We start from the raw sequence: 14,774 nt of genomic DNA on the forward strand, positions 1-14,774 counted from the left end.
CTGCCTGTATGCAAGGAAGTTATGTTTACGTATTGTACGTCATTGTATTGAAGTAACAAAATACAATAAAATTTGTTATTAAAAAAAAACAATGAGATCCAGGTGTTGTCCACTAATCCTTGTGTTGAAGAACAGGCCTCAGTATGACTCTGGTGGTAGCTGTGCCGGTAAAACTGGCACAGCTGCTACCAAAGTAATTTTTTGACGGCACCCAGGAATGGGCAATTACCAGGGCATTACAGACCCGGCGGACCCGGTAATTGCCCATTCCAGGACACCAGAAATTATTACTCCCCATTCCCATTTGAGTCCCATTGGACTCGATGGGAATGGGGAGGAGGGATGCACCGGCACCATTCATGAATGGTGCCGGTGCATCCGTCAAGGTCTGCGAGCGGGTGTCGTTCTGCCCGCCAGGTCAGACCTGGCAGGCTGAAAGGCACCCGCTCGTGGACCTCATAGTTTGCTGGTCCATAAAAAACAATGGTACCGGCAAGCTTACCGGTACCGTTGTTTCCAGACCGGCAAACTCTTAGAGTTCAATGTGGCTGCTACCTTATTTATTTATTTTAATTTTTGGTAACACGCCACTCACCCGAGGGCCTCAGGGCGCCCAAAGAAAGAACAAGACAAGACAACAGGAAGGTCGGAGTCAGAGTGGCAGGAGTCAGAAATGGCTTAAATTGGGAGCACGTTGAACAAAAAGGTCTTCAGCCTTTTTTTTAACTCACACGTTGTTTGAATTTATTTTAGATCAGGAGAGATAGAGTACCAAATAGCAGGGGCTCGAACATCAAAGCTTGTCCCCTGTATCCAGCGAGCCTGGATCTTGGCTGGACAAGTCTTGCCTGGTCCTGAGACGCAAGCGTGCGTGAAGGCAGGTAGGGCTTCAGACGCTCTGTGAGATAGATAGGAGCCTCGTGGTCCAGGCATTTGTGAGTTAGAGTCAGGATCTTGTGAGAGACGGGTTGCCTCACAGGCAAGTTGTGCAGTTCTCTTCTTGCCTCAGAAATATGATGTCTTCTGGAGAGACCTAGAACTGCTCTTTCTGCCCCATTTTGGGTCATTTGAAGGGCATAGAGGTTTGATTGAGCAGTGCCAGTCAGCAGACTATTGCAATACTCAAGCTGTGAGTTGACTCGGGCTGAGGCCAACAGAGACATATCTTTCTGTGAAAGAAAGGGATGGATGTGGCTGAGCAGTTCATTAATGAGGCTGCATGATGCGCAAGTGATGCGCAAGTCTTGGTGATGTGCTGTCTCATGGTCAGTTCAGCATCCAACGTGACACCTAACATTTCTACACTCTTGGCTACCGGAATGGTAGTCTTGGCGATGGTGAAGTTAACATACTCTGGGGCCTGTTTCTTTAACATATGGCTCGAGGCAGTGATAAGGATTTCGGTTTTCTCAGCATTGAGGGCCATAGAATTCACTACCATCCAGTACTGGATGGTGGAGTATATGGTGTTAATGGCCTGTGAGTCCTCAGAGTAGGTGCCTGCGAGTTTTAGGATGACCTGAGAGTCATCTGTGTAGTTTGTATACAGGACATCTAGATCATCAAGAATCGCCAGCAGTGGCAGGATGTAGATGTTAAATAAGGTGGGTGATAGACAAGAACCTTGTGGAACCCCTCAGGTAACTGGTGTGGGTGATGAGCAAGCATCGTCTATGGCAACCCTGGCAGTGCAGGGGCCCAAAAATGAATGCATCCACTGCTTTGCTCTCCCAGAGCATCCTACCAAGGATTGTTACCTGGTCTCCAAGAGATCATAGTCAACCAGGTCGAAAGCAGCAGAGAGATCCAACAACATAAGAAGGGCCGGATGGCCTTGATCAATGATGGAGGAGAGACTCGATTTCAGGTCAAGCATGGTGGTCTCCGTGCCATGGCGAGCTCTAAAGCCGGATTGCCGGCCCCCAGTATGCTATTTTCCTCAACAAACTTCTGAAATTGCAGATATGCAACCCGATCCATGATTTTCAGAAAGAAGGGCACAATCGTGATTGGACAGTAGATTTTAGCCAGAAGAGGATCAACGTTATCCTTTTTGAGTAAAGGGGAGGTCCATGCCTCTTTAGGATGGGAGGGGACACACCCTTCAGAGAAGGACCGATTAATATGTTTGGTCACCCAAGGACCTAAGATGTCAAGGCAGCCAACCATGTGCCGTGCGGGGCATCTACCTCATCTACACCTGCGCAGGCCTTAGACACCTGCGCTGAGCCTTAGACACCTGCGCTGAGCCTTAGACACCTGCGCTGAGCCTTAGACACCTGCGCTGAGCCTTAGACACCTGCACCCTGACACAGCCAACTCATACTACTCAGGTCATTAAACTGAGTAATAACGGTGACTGTTATTGAGTCGGTTAGAATAGGATGCATTGTCTAAAAAAGCAATATTATTATTATGAAGATTTCCAGATCACGAATTCTACCCCAGTAAAACGAAAACACTGCATCCCCATTACTAGAAGAATGTGTGACCCCCCTCAACATGGACTTCTCATTGCAACAACTGCTTAGTGCATCTCAGAGCTAACAATGCAGGCATTTCGACAATGGGCCGATGTTAATTTATTTTGGCATCAGTTCAATTATTCTGAGCAATAACACATGTACAACAAGCATGAGCCTTACGAGTAAAAGCCAATGATGTAGAATGATATGATATGATAGGTTATTTATAACCTGCTTAATACCCAGAGGTTTCTAAGCGCGGACCCGGGGATCGAAACTGTGTTGCTCCATGTCGCCTGGCTTCCAAGGCAAGCACGTTGCCCCTGAGCTATCCTCCCGAGACAATCATGTTGTATGCTGAATATAGAGTCCACCCATTGTAATCTTTGCTATAGAGCCCTTTGTAATGCCCAACTTTCTTTCAAATTACAGGCGTAAACGTCATCATCCCATACACCCCTCAGAAGTCTGTGATCCAGCAAAGCTCCTCTGATAACAGTCTTATTCTTCAAGAGGAATCGTCAAGAAGGGCCTCCTTCTCCATAGGAGCCACCAACGTATGGAACGTCACACCCAAGACACTCTGCATTCTGGCTAACCACGCGATTTTCCCCAAGCCATAATGAGGTCCAGCAATAATACACTTGCTCTGCAGCTAAACCCAGTACAACCAGTTACGGCCAAGTGTCGTAGAACGGCCAGATATTTCTATGAGAAAAGGCTCTGGATGGGCCAAGCGCAGCTAAAGCATGTCCTGGTGTCCACTGATTACTGCTTCTCAACATCAGTCATGATTGTTGCTTCCCAAGTGTCATTCATGCATCATGTGAATCACGCTTTGATTGCTGGCCCTAATACGCTGGTCCATCTTGTACCCGGGGAGCAAATGTTGCACCTGACCAACTGCTCCATAGAGTGATTGTTGCATCTTACACACTGTTCCTGAATGCTGCCTCTCTAACTCTGCCTCATAGAATGACTGTTTCTGATTGCTGCCTCTCATTCATTTCTCCTCATTTGTGCACCCACAGTGTGATACTTGCACACCGCATACTGCTCCATAGAGGGATCGTTGCATCTTACACACTGTTCCTGAATGCTGCCTCTCTAACTCTGCCTCATAGAATGACTGTTTCTGATTGCTGCCTCTCATTCATTTCTCCTCATTTCTGCACCCACAGTGTGATACTTGCACACCGCATACTGCTCCATAGAGTGATCGTTGCATCTTACACACTGTTCCTGAATGCTGCCTCTCTAACGCTGCTTCATAGAATGACTGTTTCTGATTGCTGCCTCTCATTCATTTCTCCTCATTTCTGCACCCACAGTGTGATACTTGCACACTGCATACTGCTCCATAGAGTGATCGTTGCATCTTACACACTGTTCCTGAATGCTGTCTCTCTAACTCTGCCTCATAGAATGACTGTTTCTGATTGCTGCCTCTCATTCATTTCTCCTCATTTCTGCACCCACAGTGTGATACTTGCACACCGCATACTGCTCCATAGAGTGATTGTTGCATCTTACACACTGTTCCTGAATGCTGCCTCTCTAACTCTGCCTCATAGAATGAGTTTCTGATTGCTGCCTCTCATTCATTTCTCCTCATTCTGCACCCACAGTGTGATACTTGCACACTGCATACTGCTCCATAGAGTGATTGTTGCATCTTACACACTGTTCCTGAATGCTGCCTCTCTAACTCTGCCTCATAGAATGACTGTTTCTGATTGCTGCCTCTCATTCATTTCTCCTCATTTCTGCACCCACAGTGTGATACTTGCACACCGCATACTGCTCCATAGGGTGATCGTTGCATCTTACACACTGTTCCTGAATGCTGCCTCCCTAACTCTGCCTCATAGAATGACTGTTTCTGATTGCTGCCTCTCATTCATTTCTCCTCATTTCTGCACCCACAGTGTGATATTTGCACACCGCATACTGCTCCATAGAGTGATCGTTGCATCTTACACACTGTTCCTGAATGCTGCCTCTCTAACTCTGCCTCATAGAATGACTGTTTCTGATTGCTGCCTCTCATTTATTTCTCCTCATTTCTGCACCCACAGTGTGATACTTGCACACCGCATACTGCTCCATAGAGTGATCGTTGCATCTTACACACTGTTCCTGATTGCTGTCTCTCTAACTCTGCCTCATAGAATGACTGTTTCTGATTGCTTCCTCTCATTCATTTCTCCTCATTTCTGCACCCCCAGTGTGATACTTGCACACCGCATAATGCTCCATAGAGTGATCGTTGCATCTTACACACTGTTCCTGAATGCTGCCTCTCTAACTCTGCCTCATAGAATGACTGTTTCTGATTGCTGCCTCTCATTCATTTCTCCTCATTTCTGCACCCACAGTGTGATACTTGCACACCGCATACTGCTCCATAGGGTGATCGTTGCATCTTACACACTGTTCCTGAATGCTGCCTCTCTAACTCTGCCGCATAGAATGACTGTTTCTGATTGCTGCCTCTCATTCATTTCTCCTCATTTCTGCACCCACAGTGTGATACTTGCACACTGTATACTGCTCCATAGAGTGATGGTTGCACATCACATACTGATTCTGGGCGGCTGCATGCCAGCTGCATACGACAAATTGCTCCTAGAGCAACAATTCATTAAACTTGCAAATTGAGACCTATACATTGATCATATGCACTCATCCACTTAGTTGGCAGTGTTATATAAATATTGATTCTGCTGTGAAGGTAACGTATAAGCATTAGAAAGAGTAAAGTAGAGCTATACACAAATCAATTCATGAGAAATATTAAACATGATCCTTTTCTAGAACCCCTCCCCTTCTCTTATCTACCTGTAAAGTCAATTGCCAATGTGTGGCTTCATCTAAAACATGACTCAGCAACATAGTACTCGCATTAATGTTTTTAGAGAAGCAGCCTAGTATTGTTGTTCCAGAAACTAAAAACCTATCTAAAGCCCATGGCATACTCAGAACTTTAAACTTGCCACCAGTGAAATGAAATCGTATTTTGGGCAGAAGAAGCACATTGGTGAGCAAAGGTGTACAATTTGTGGTGCCCAAACCTGCACCACAGCTCATTTCAATCATAAAGATATGCAGATTGTTTAAAAATTGTAGTGAAACAAAAACCTTGGAACAATCGCTTCTCCTGAAAGGAAAATGCACGGAAAGAATTCCTGGCAATTGTGGCATCTGTCTCCCTCTGCTCAAAGTGTAGCTTCCGGATCCTTCCTGCCAGCACTGCCCCCTGCATTGTGTCACCTTTCTCTGAGCTCACATCATCTCATAAGCCCCCCAAACCTGTCCCAAATGAAGCCATCTATTGGATTCTGACTGTCCAATGCAATCACCCACAAACGTGCATCTCTGTTGAGAAAGACTTGCACTTGGTAGGGCAAGGACTCTTTAAGCAAGATGGCAGGCTTTGTGGAGTGTATAAGGCGTGGAGATCAGTTACCCCTCCCTTACACAATCACAACAATTGTGGTTATCCTCAAATGTCTCAATGGTAAATCAATAAACAACATTAGGAACTATAGTATCATTTGTATAAAACCTTCATTCTTTAATTATTTTCATTTTTTTAAAACTCATTGTTGTTTATATCTCACGAAGACAAGCACTGAAGTATTTAAACATTCGAAAAGCATGCGCGTGTGTGACTAGCATAAAAGCAGCGGTTCACACGCTATGAAAACATTTGAAACAATCCTGCAAGAAGGAGAGTTTTCTCACCTCAAAATGTTGTGTGGGGAACTCGCAGAAGGAAGTAAAAACCCAAATCCCCTGCGTAACAGAAAGAGGAGTTCGATGAAATCCCTATACCCAGCTGGCACTAACATTAAGAGTGGCCATGAATAGTTGGGGTATCCAAGATTGAGTCCTACTTTGAGCAAGGTTACCGTCCTGATGAAGGCCTAATAATCAGCAGTCTGAGAACGTCAGGAAAAATCGTATCTTAGTAGAGAGGCCGAAACACATGTCGACAGATGACTAGAGAATACATCTTTGTCTAGTCCCCCGTTTATTTTCCCTAGAGGATATTGCAATAAGGAAGTCCTACAGTTACTGTATATCTGTATAAAGTCCACCTAGGCCATTTCTTTGACTAGTGTACCTAGTGTCATTTAACCTTCCCAGTGGAGGTACAGATTACAGATGAGGGAATTGCTGTTTCTCCTAATGAAAACAACTGAATAAGTCGTCCATATCTATCTGTTATAAACGGTGTACCAAATATGTTTCGAAGTCACTGGCCCTCATTACAAGTTTGCCGGTCCGGGAAAATTGCCAGTCAGGGACTTACCTGCAATTTTCCAGCTATTTTACGGTCAAAATAGAGTCATTTAGCATTTTACACTTTTGGGTTTACTAGATAAAAGAATATTGTTTGTACAGAACACCAATGATCTGGTTGTTTTTTTTTTTATATGCTTGGCTTTATTTTTTTAGGAGCAACCCACTGATCCTTTATTTTTCCTGAAGTCTCTTTTTGAGACTCATTGAAAAACATCATTCCCAAATATTGGCAAGCAGTGCTGCGCACTTTAGCCACAAGGACAGGTTACAGGCACAGCAACAGTTTTTAACAACGTGGATCAGCTGGTCTTGTGTCCACACACAATCCGAGTTATGTTATGTTAAAGGATATTTATACTGCACACTATCACCACCAAAGTCGTCCCCTAGCACTATGGCGGACTAATGGATGTATACACCTTTTTGGCCCCTGGCATATCCTGGTGTGAAGCTGCCATCGCCTCCATGGGCCCCTTGAGGGGCGGGCCTCTTCCCTGTGTCCTTGAGCTACCTGGGCCCTGTGGTTTATCTGTTTGGTCGCCACTCTCTGCCCTTCAACTCTTATGCCCTCTGCCTGTGGTTCAACCTAGGATGCGCCCATCTCTCTCATTAGCCTCCAGTAGGGCCCTCCCTGGGAACCCCGGTTTCCCTGCCACTCAGAGGTCTCTCCACCTCCCTGCACTTGTGAGATGGTCTAGTCATCTGCCTTGCGATATGTGTGTTCACTGTGAGGGGTGTGGGTGTTGTCATTCGTTTTCGTACAGTTGAAGCCAGATTTTTAGGTGTTTTCTGAATTTTAGATGGCCCTTCATGTTTTGCATTTCTCTCGGGTGGGAGTTCCACAATTTTGTGGCTAGGCAGGAGAATGCTGATCCAGCACGTCTTTTCCCTGTGTACGGTTTAGGTTCCAGGCGGATGTCATTGCTGCATCTCAGTGTTCTGGTCAGCTGGCAAATGGAGATTTATTTTTTTGTAGGATTTCCGCTCCTAGGCCGTGGATTGCTCTGTGTGTTATGCACATTGTTTTGAATATGATTTGTTTTTTGACTGGCTACCAATGTAGCATCTTTAGCGCTGGAATGATGGGGTGCCTTTGTGAGAGTTTGAGGTGAAGTCTGGCCACTGCGTTCTGTTGACGTTGCAGTTTCTTCAGTAGATAACCTGGCATTCCGAGGTATAGGCTGTGGGCGTAGTCTATCCTGTCATATTATTTTGAAATGACACGCTAACAATCTGTGAACAGCTCCTCAGGCAATGCATCTTTACTTGCACTCCACAAAGCCTCAATGTAGGCTATGGGTACTTCCCTGAATGTCTTGTTTACAGGGTATCAGGTAATATTTTCGCCAGCAAAAATATCGCCGAACATATGGTCGTCGGGAACGGCCATAGGCGATATTTTTGGTGGCGACAATATTAGGTGCGGGGGTTGTGGGGGTGTCCCCCGCACATAAAAAATGATGCGGGGGTTGCAGGGGTGTCCCCCGCAGGGTCCATGTGTTATTTTTGCAGCAAAAATATGGCGATATTTTTGCATCACGATATTTTTGCGGCGAAAATATCACAATGAACTGTTTACAGGGCACCGGTCTCGAGTCAGGAAGACAAAATATACACTGTATACGGCATGGAGATCGGGTACACCTCCCTTACACAATCACAACAATTGTGGTTATCCTCACATGTCTCAATGGTTAATCAATAAACAACATGAGGCACCAGAGTATCATTTGTATCAAAACTTCATTCTTAAATTATTTTCATTTGTTTTTTAAGCTCATTGTTTTTCATATCTCACATAAATTGTACACAATAGACATACTCGTGTAAACCAACTAATCAGCAATCAACACAAACATTCTAAAATCTTTAAGTGCTTGCGGTTAGTACACAGTGGGCCTCATTACAAGCCTGTCAGCCTGCAAATAAGGGTGCCGGCATGTTGCAACCAGCACCCTTATTTGCGGACCGGCAGGCTTGTAATGAGGCCCTATGTCTCGCACGGAGCTTGGCAGGATTGGGGAAATGTTACTCTGAACTTTGCAGTCATTACCATTTCCTGTGCACATTGGAAATTGTTGGAGACCTGTACTATGCTCCCGTTACTATTCAGGTACAGTGTTAGGCCTGTGCGTTAGTTGATACAGGAGCACGGGCGACAATTATGACAAAGAAAATACTTCAATCAATAAATGAATGAAGAGAAGGAAAAATGACATCATCTGAAAATATAGCAAGTACAGGATCCAGGGTGCGACTGTTATGGAGAAGAGAACCCGATAGAGAGAGTTGCTATAGTGAGATATCAAGATAGGAAAGCATGAATTCAATCATCCAGTTTTGGTAACGTCCATCCAGGAGGCACCAGTACTGATGGGAAATGATTTGTTAAGAAGACTGTTACCATTAATCAAATTAGTAAAGGAAAAGTTGTGGTCACTAGCTCATAGGCCTCTCAAGCTGCAGAAAGTGAAATACCGGGAAGGAAGTTCACGGGAGTGCCTCACAGTCGCAAGATCTCATAATGCAGTCGATGTATATCGGTAGAATGGACGGGTGCCAGGCGTCACCATTATATTGGTAATGAGTCAGAAACTAAAGACAGGAAACCAGATCAACCTTTTAATGTCCAGCTGGATCCAAAACTAAAATCGAGGAATCAAAATGACAACAGGACCAAAGCGATGCACATCCATTGTGGCACAGATTGAAATGCAAGGTGGACGCCCTGTGCCCTTGTGAGAATGAATGATTCCAAAGAGGAAGTAAAGTCATTATTGGTGCTAGAACAGGAAGGAAGTTTCATCAATGAATCCTTGTTTCGACAATTGAAGGACAAGGAAGAAATTCCCAATCCATTATTAGCGATCAAAGATGGTATTTGATATGGTATGATATGGCATTTATAACACGCCGGTACACAAGTGTTTCTAGGCACCAAATCCATTTGGATTGGAGGAGTCAGATTCTGAGCAAAGAACAGTAGGAAGGTGCAAGTTGAAGATATGTCTAGTACCCAAGAATGTCCACCATAATATATGGATTGTGAGGAAATGCGAGAGGTCATTTTACTTAGGTAATGACATCTTACATAGAATGTGCATGTGATTGACTTATTAAATCAGACGGTCTAGTCTAGACTTGGTGGAGATCTTAAAGGTTTTGATAAATGAGAAAAAGCATTTAATAATGATTAAATTCTACCATATGGAACTGAGTTGCAGTTGAAGAAGGAGGTGTATTCGAGTATTTACAAACCAATTTACACTGACCTTAAAGCAAAGAAAGGGTCAGGAATGTGGAAAGTCCTGTACATTTGTGAGCATTAATGACAATATCAGACAACTAGGGTTAACTAGTGGAGATTGCAGATGGACCAATCAGGATTTAAGTGGACAACTTAGGTGTCAAAGTATTCATATGGAAAAAAGGGAGTCCCATTGGAATAGTGAGGACTAGTACACTGCAGAACTGAAAAATGCAATAATTGGGAACGTAGTTGAAGTATGCACCAATGAAGAAGAAAGACCTGAAGTGGTTCATCCAAGTGGTTCATTCCAGAGGGAATATTTTCAGTTACTTCCGTATATCCACATCAAGCCAAGGCGGAAACACGTCATCCTAACGAGTAAATATGTTTCCAATTAGACAGTGATGACCACGGACAAGATAATAACACAACTGCATGCAGAGTTGCAGAAAAGAAAACGATTTGTGTTGTACAAAAGGATACAACTCATCAAATATAAGAGAACACAGAAATCCCTTCATTAGAAGGTTTTTCAGAATTTGGGAAACTGGTAGATGAACAGGTTCAATTAGCAGATGCATGCTCCAATGATGAAGAAAGAGAGCAACTAAGGCAGATATTTATGTCGCTCCAAGATGTTTTCTCTCAAAATGCACATGGCAGTGCATCGACAGATTTACATATGACGACATTACTCAAGGATTATGAAGTTTAACCAAATTTTGTTCATATATATCAACTTCCACTTGCATGCCTTGAGTCCTTATCTGATATTATATATACACTTAAATCTAAAAGTATTGTGCAACCTGTATATAGTACTTGCAACACTCCAATTCTAGGAGTGCTCAAAACGAATGGTCAGTGGAGATTGTGTGTTGATCTGTGAGAAAAGAACAAGAAAGTTCCAGTTTCAAGGTGGCCACTACCATTTATTGACCAAGGGTTCGCAGATGTCCAAGGCCCCAAGGTATTTACCAGTCTGGACTTAACTGCTGAATATTGGACTGTGAAGTTAGATCCCTCCATTCAGTATATGTTGGCCTTCTCATTTAAATCCAGACAGCTATGTCGGACAAGAACTCCTCTTGGGTAAATTAATAGCAGAAGTGAATGTAATATCTTCCTGCATAAGGCAATGCCAGACGCTTAGAAGCAGGGTAATCTAATTTATGCAATGATATCTTACTAAAGAGTAAGGGACTAACCAACATTTTTCAGGAAATAAAAAATGTGTTGCAGCCAAGATTTTATTGCAGAAGGCAAAGTGGTACAGGAAGACAGTGAATTTCCTACGCCATGAAGTTAGTGAAGAAGGTATTGGGCCTAAAAAAAAAAGATTCAGGTATGACAGAAGTTAAAGGATCCTACAAACATTCAGGAATCGAGAGGCCTTTTGGGTTGGAAGGACATAGCCAGTAACCATGCCTCTTTAAAATCACTGGTGCAACACGTACAGTCGCCAACTCAGAAGGTCGGGGCTAGTGGACCCAGAAGAAATATTACAATAACAAAACCATGGACATTCAATGAAAACTGTACTTACAAGAGAGTAAAGATGATCTCATTTATCACAACGAAACCCTGTAAATGTGATTCAGAGGATGCGGGCGGGGAAGACCATCTTAACTCTGCTCCCCCACTGTTGCAAAGCCCATGAGCAAAAACATGACATCATAGAAAGGATTCACAATAAGATACAAAATGACATCATGGGGGACATCCCCAGGAGGGAGGGGGTGCCAAGTTAAGATTGTCAGTTCCTGCGCCCGCTGAATAACAAGGGTGTGTTACGATACATCAGATCACTCTCCGTCTCTGTCTTCCCTCTGTTTCCCCTCCCTTGCCTCGTCACGCCTTGAAACACTTGTGTATAGGCGCTTGATAAATGCCATATCATATCATAACTCTGTTAACTAGTACTTTTTCACAAGATGGATAGATAGACAGACAAATAAGGGAAATGCGGATGAGACAAGTGGGTAGGGATGGGCATGGCGTTGGAAAGGGTTTATGGGGGGACCCTCCCATTCTTTGAAAGAAAAAGATGATATGGCGAAAGTGAAATTGCCTTGACCAAACAGCCACCTATAAAAACTGTGGAGATGAAACAACCATAGAGTGCTTCTGAAGGTTTCCCAATGCTTCTTAATCGGCATTGTCAAACCAACACTGATATGTCTGCATTACACCAGGTGCCCTCAGGAGTCAGACGTCATCTTTGGTAGCTGTTGGTGTCCAGCCAAGCGTGTTGCCTGGGCTAAATGCAAGAGCTAAATAGCTAAATATCGGTCTATTGTATTGTTTATCTATACCACCAGCTCCTCCAGTAAGGCCAATTTCAAGAATAGCAATGTGAACAATTCAAAAGAAAACACAAAAAACTAAAATCAACAACAAAGTAATTACAGCCAACCAATGGGCTAGTGTTTACCATATACTATTTATTACGTTTTACTAACCCTTCTGGAATCACAGACTTCAATGAACCTGAACGTTGAACTTTTAGAATTGTGTACAGTGGTGGTTGTGGTTATCTCTTAAATTATTTGCTCAAATTATCAATTTGTCTAGACATTTTACAGAAGCCTCCTTTAAGGTAGATACAAGATGGTGAACAATTTAGTAAAAAGAACCAAGAATTGAAAAAATATCAGACAGATATTTTCAGATCGAAGACAACACCTAACCTTGATTTACACTGGAGTGTGACCAAGGTCAAATTGTCATTACCGGGCACAGGTGTCCCTTCCCTGCCTCACATACCACACAGATGCCCACACCTCAACTATGCACTCGTGCACTTTGCTACTGTTTGCCTTACTAAAGAACAGTCAGACTTTTTGTAATTTTACTAGAATCTGTTTTCCTTTGTAATTGTGCATACAGATATGTGAACATGCCAGAAGCGTTTATTTCAGATACAATTACCAATAGATATGTAATCCGCTTGTTGTGTTTCATCACAGCCCTGCAGAATACAGGAACACCAGCTGGGCAGCCTACTCTGTCAGGTACATTTTCATGTTCATTGTATCAGCATCTTCAGTGTTGTTGTCTTCTGCATCCTTTTAATGATTAATAAATTGAAAAATGTAAAATGACCAATCCTCGAGTTTTATCTGGCTATCTAAATGTCTAAAGAAATCAATAGCATGAACCATGTTTGAATAAGAATTATTATTATCCATCTCTTTCACAGCCCTGCAAAATACAGCGACACCGACTGGGGATGCTGCTGCGCCTGGTATGGACAGCTTCTTTTTCATTGTAACAGTTATAATGATGTGCTTTGTCCCATTTGCTCTACTTGTTCAAACATGTATTATGTGTGATTGTGGCCAGTGGGTGGAGTGAGGGATTGGAAAAAAAAATTCTCCGCTTCCTAGTTCCGGCAGTGTTTACAATTATATCCGAGCTCCACCTCGTACTCAGCTGTGCATAGAAAAGACACTAATGTGCACTTGAACATTTCACTGCCTGTCAGGGTGCACAATTCAATAGATGGAATTTGTTTTAGGTAAGAGTTATCACAACCTTGGCCGTGGGATCAGTTTTCCAATTCTTAGGTCTATCAGAAGCCATGACTTCAGCTTAGATTGTAAGATCACCAAACCCAACTGGAGCTGCCCTTGTGCCTTCTATGGCCACTTTCCTTTTCAGTATAAGATATTTCCTTTCTACTTTCTCCTTTAAAATGTTATTATGAAAATAACATTAAGAGATCAGTGTACTCCTTCCTTTACCTTTGAGCAGGGAATGGGAGTGTGGGCCTCTAGAAATCGATTCTCCTATCTTTAAGGCCCCAGACTTCAGTTCTTTTTTCCCTCGCCGGACCGCTTGCGATGAAGCCTGTCTCCTTGGTGAGACGCAGCTTCTCAAAGTCTCCATACTTTGGGCCTCTTCACGAGTTCGGCTGTATTCCCAGCTGTAATACCGCCGACTGTAATAGCCCTAGCACCGACCAGTCCGGTGGTATTACCATCGGATCACGGGTTGGGCCTTAACAGTAAATCCCCATTCCTGATTGGGTCCATTGGATCCAATGGGGAATTTTCGGTGCTAATACTGCGGGCTAATACAGCCGGCTGTAATACAGCCGAAAACAGAGATTTTCACCTCCAGAAAATAGCTGGAGGTAAAACAGCCGATTTAGCGCCCAACTCATGATAGGGCCAGTGTCACGAGATGACACCCTGAAAAGAGAGGCACAGGACACCCAAGAAGGGTTTTGGGTGGTTGTGCCGAAGTAAGGTGGACAGATAAGTACACACACAGCTGAAAGTAATGAGAACGAAGAGTAGGCAAGTGTAGCAAGGAATAAGGTACAACAGAATGGATTCCCTCTAGGGGTGTATGCAGATATAGGAAAAGAGTATTCCACGAACCTTAGGAAAAACTCTAGCCTTCTGCACAGTTTGCTATAACAGAGGCCCACGCTGTTTGCTCATGGCTTGGAACAACAGCTATGGGTGTCTGTAACGTAGAAACGAGACAAGGGAAGGGGCAGAGGTTGCCTGATGGAAACCAACAGAAAAGCTCTGTACAAAAGGGTCTACAAACAGTACAAGAGAAGATACTTACCGACAAATCCAGGAAAAGGAAGTTGAAAGCAAACTAGCAAGCAGAAGGAAATGAAGGGAAAGTTGTATAACAGGATTGGATAGCTGAGGACAGTAGAGAACAAGGTTGAGAGCTCAGAGGAGCAGGAGAGCAATGAGCAAGCCCACAGGAGCAGGGCTGTAGGG

This window comes from Ambystoma mexicanum, chromosome 8 (genome assembly GCF_040938575.1).
Source record: "Ambystoma mexicanum isolate Mex_15411 chromosome 8, UKY_AmexF1_1, whole genome shotgun sequence".
NCBI classification, from domain to species: Eukaryota; Metazoa; Chordata; class Amphibia; order Caudata; family Ambystomatidae; genus Ambystoma; species Ambystoma mexicanum.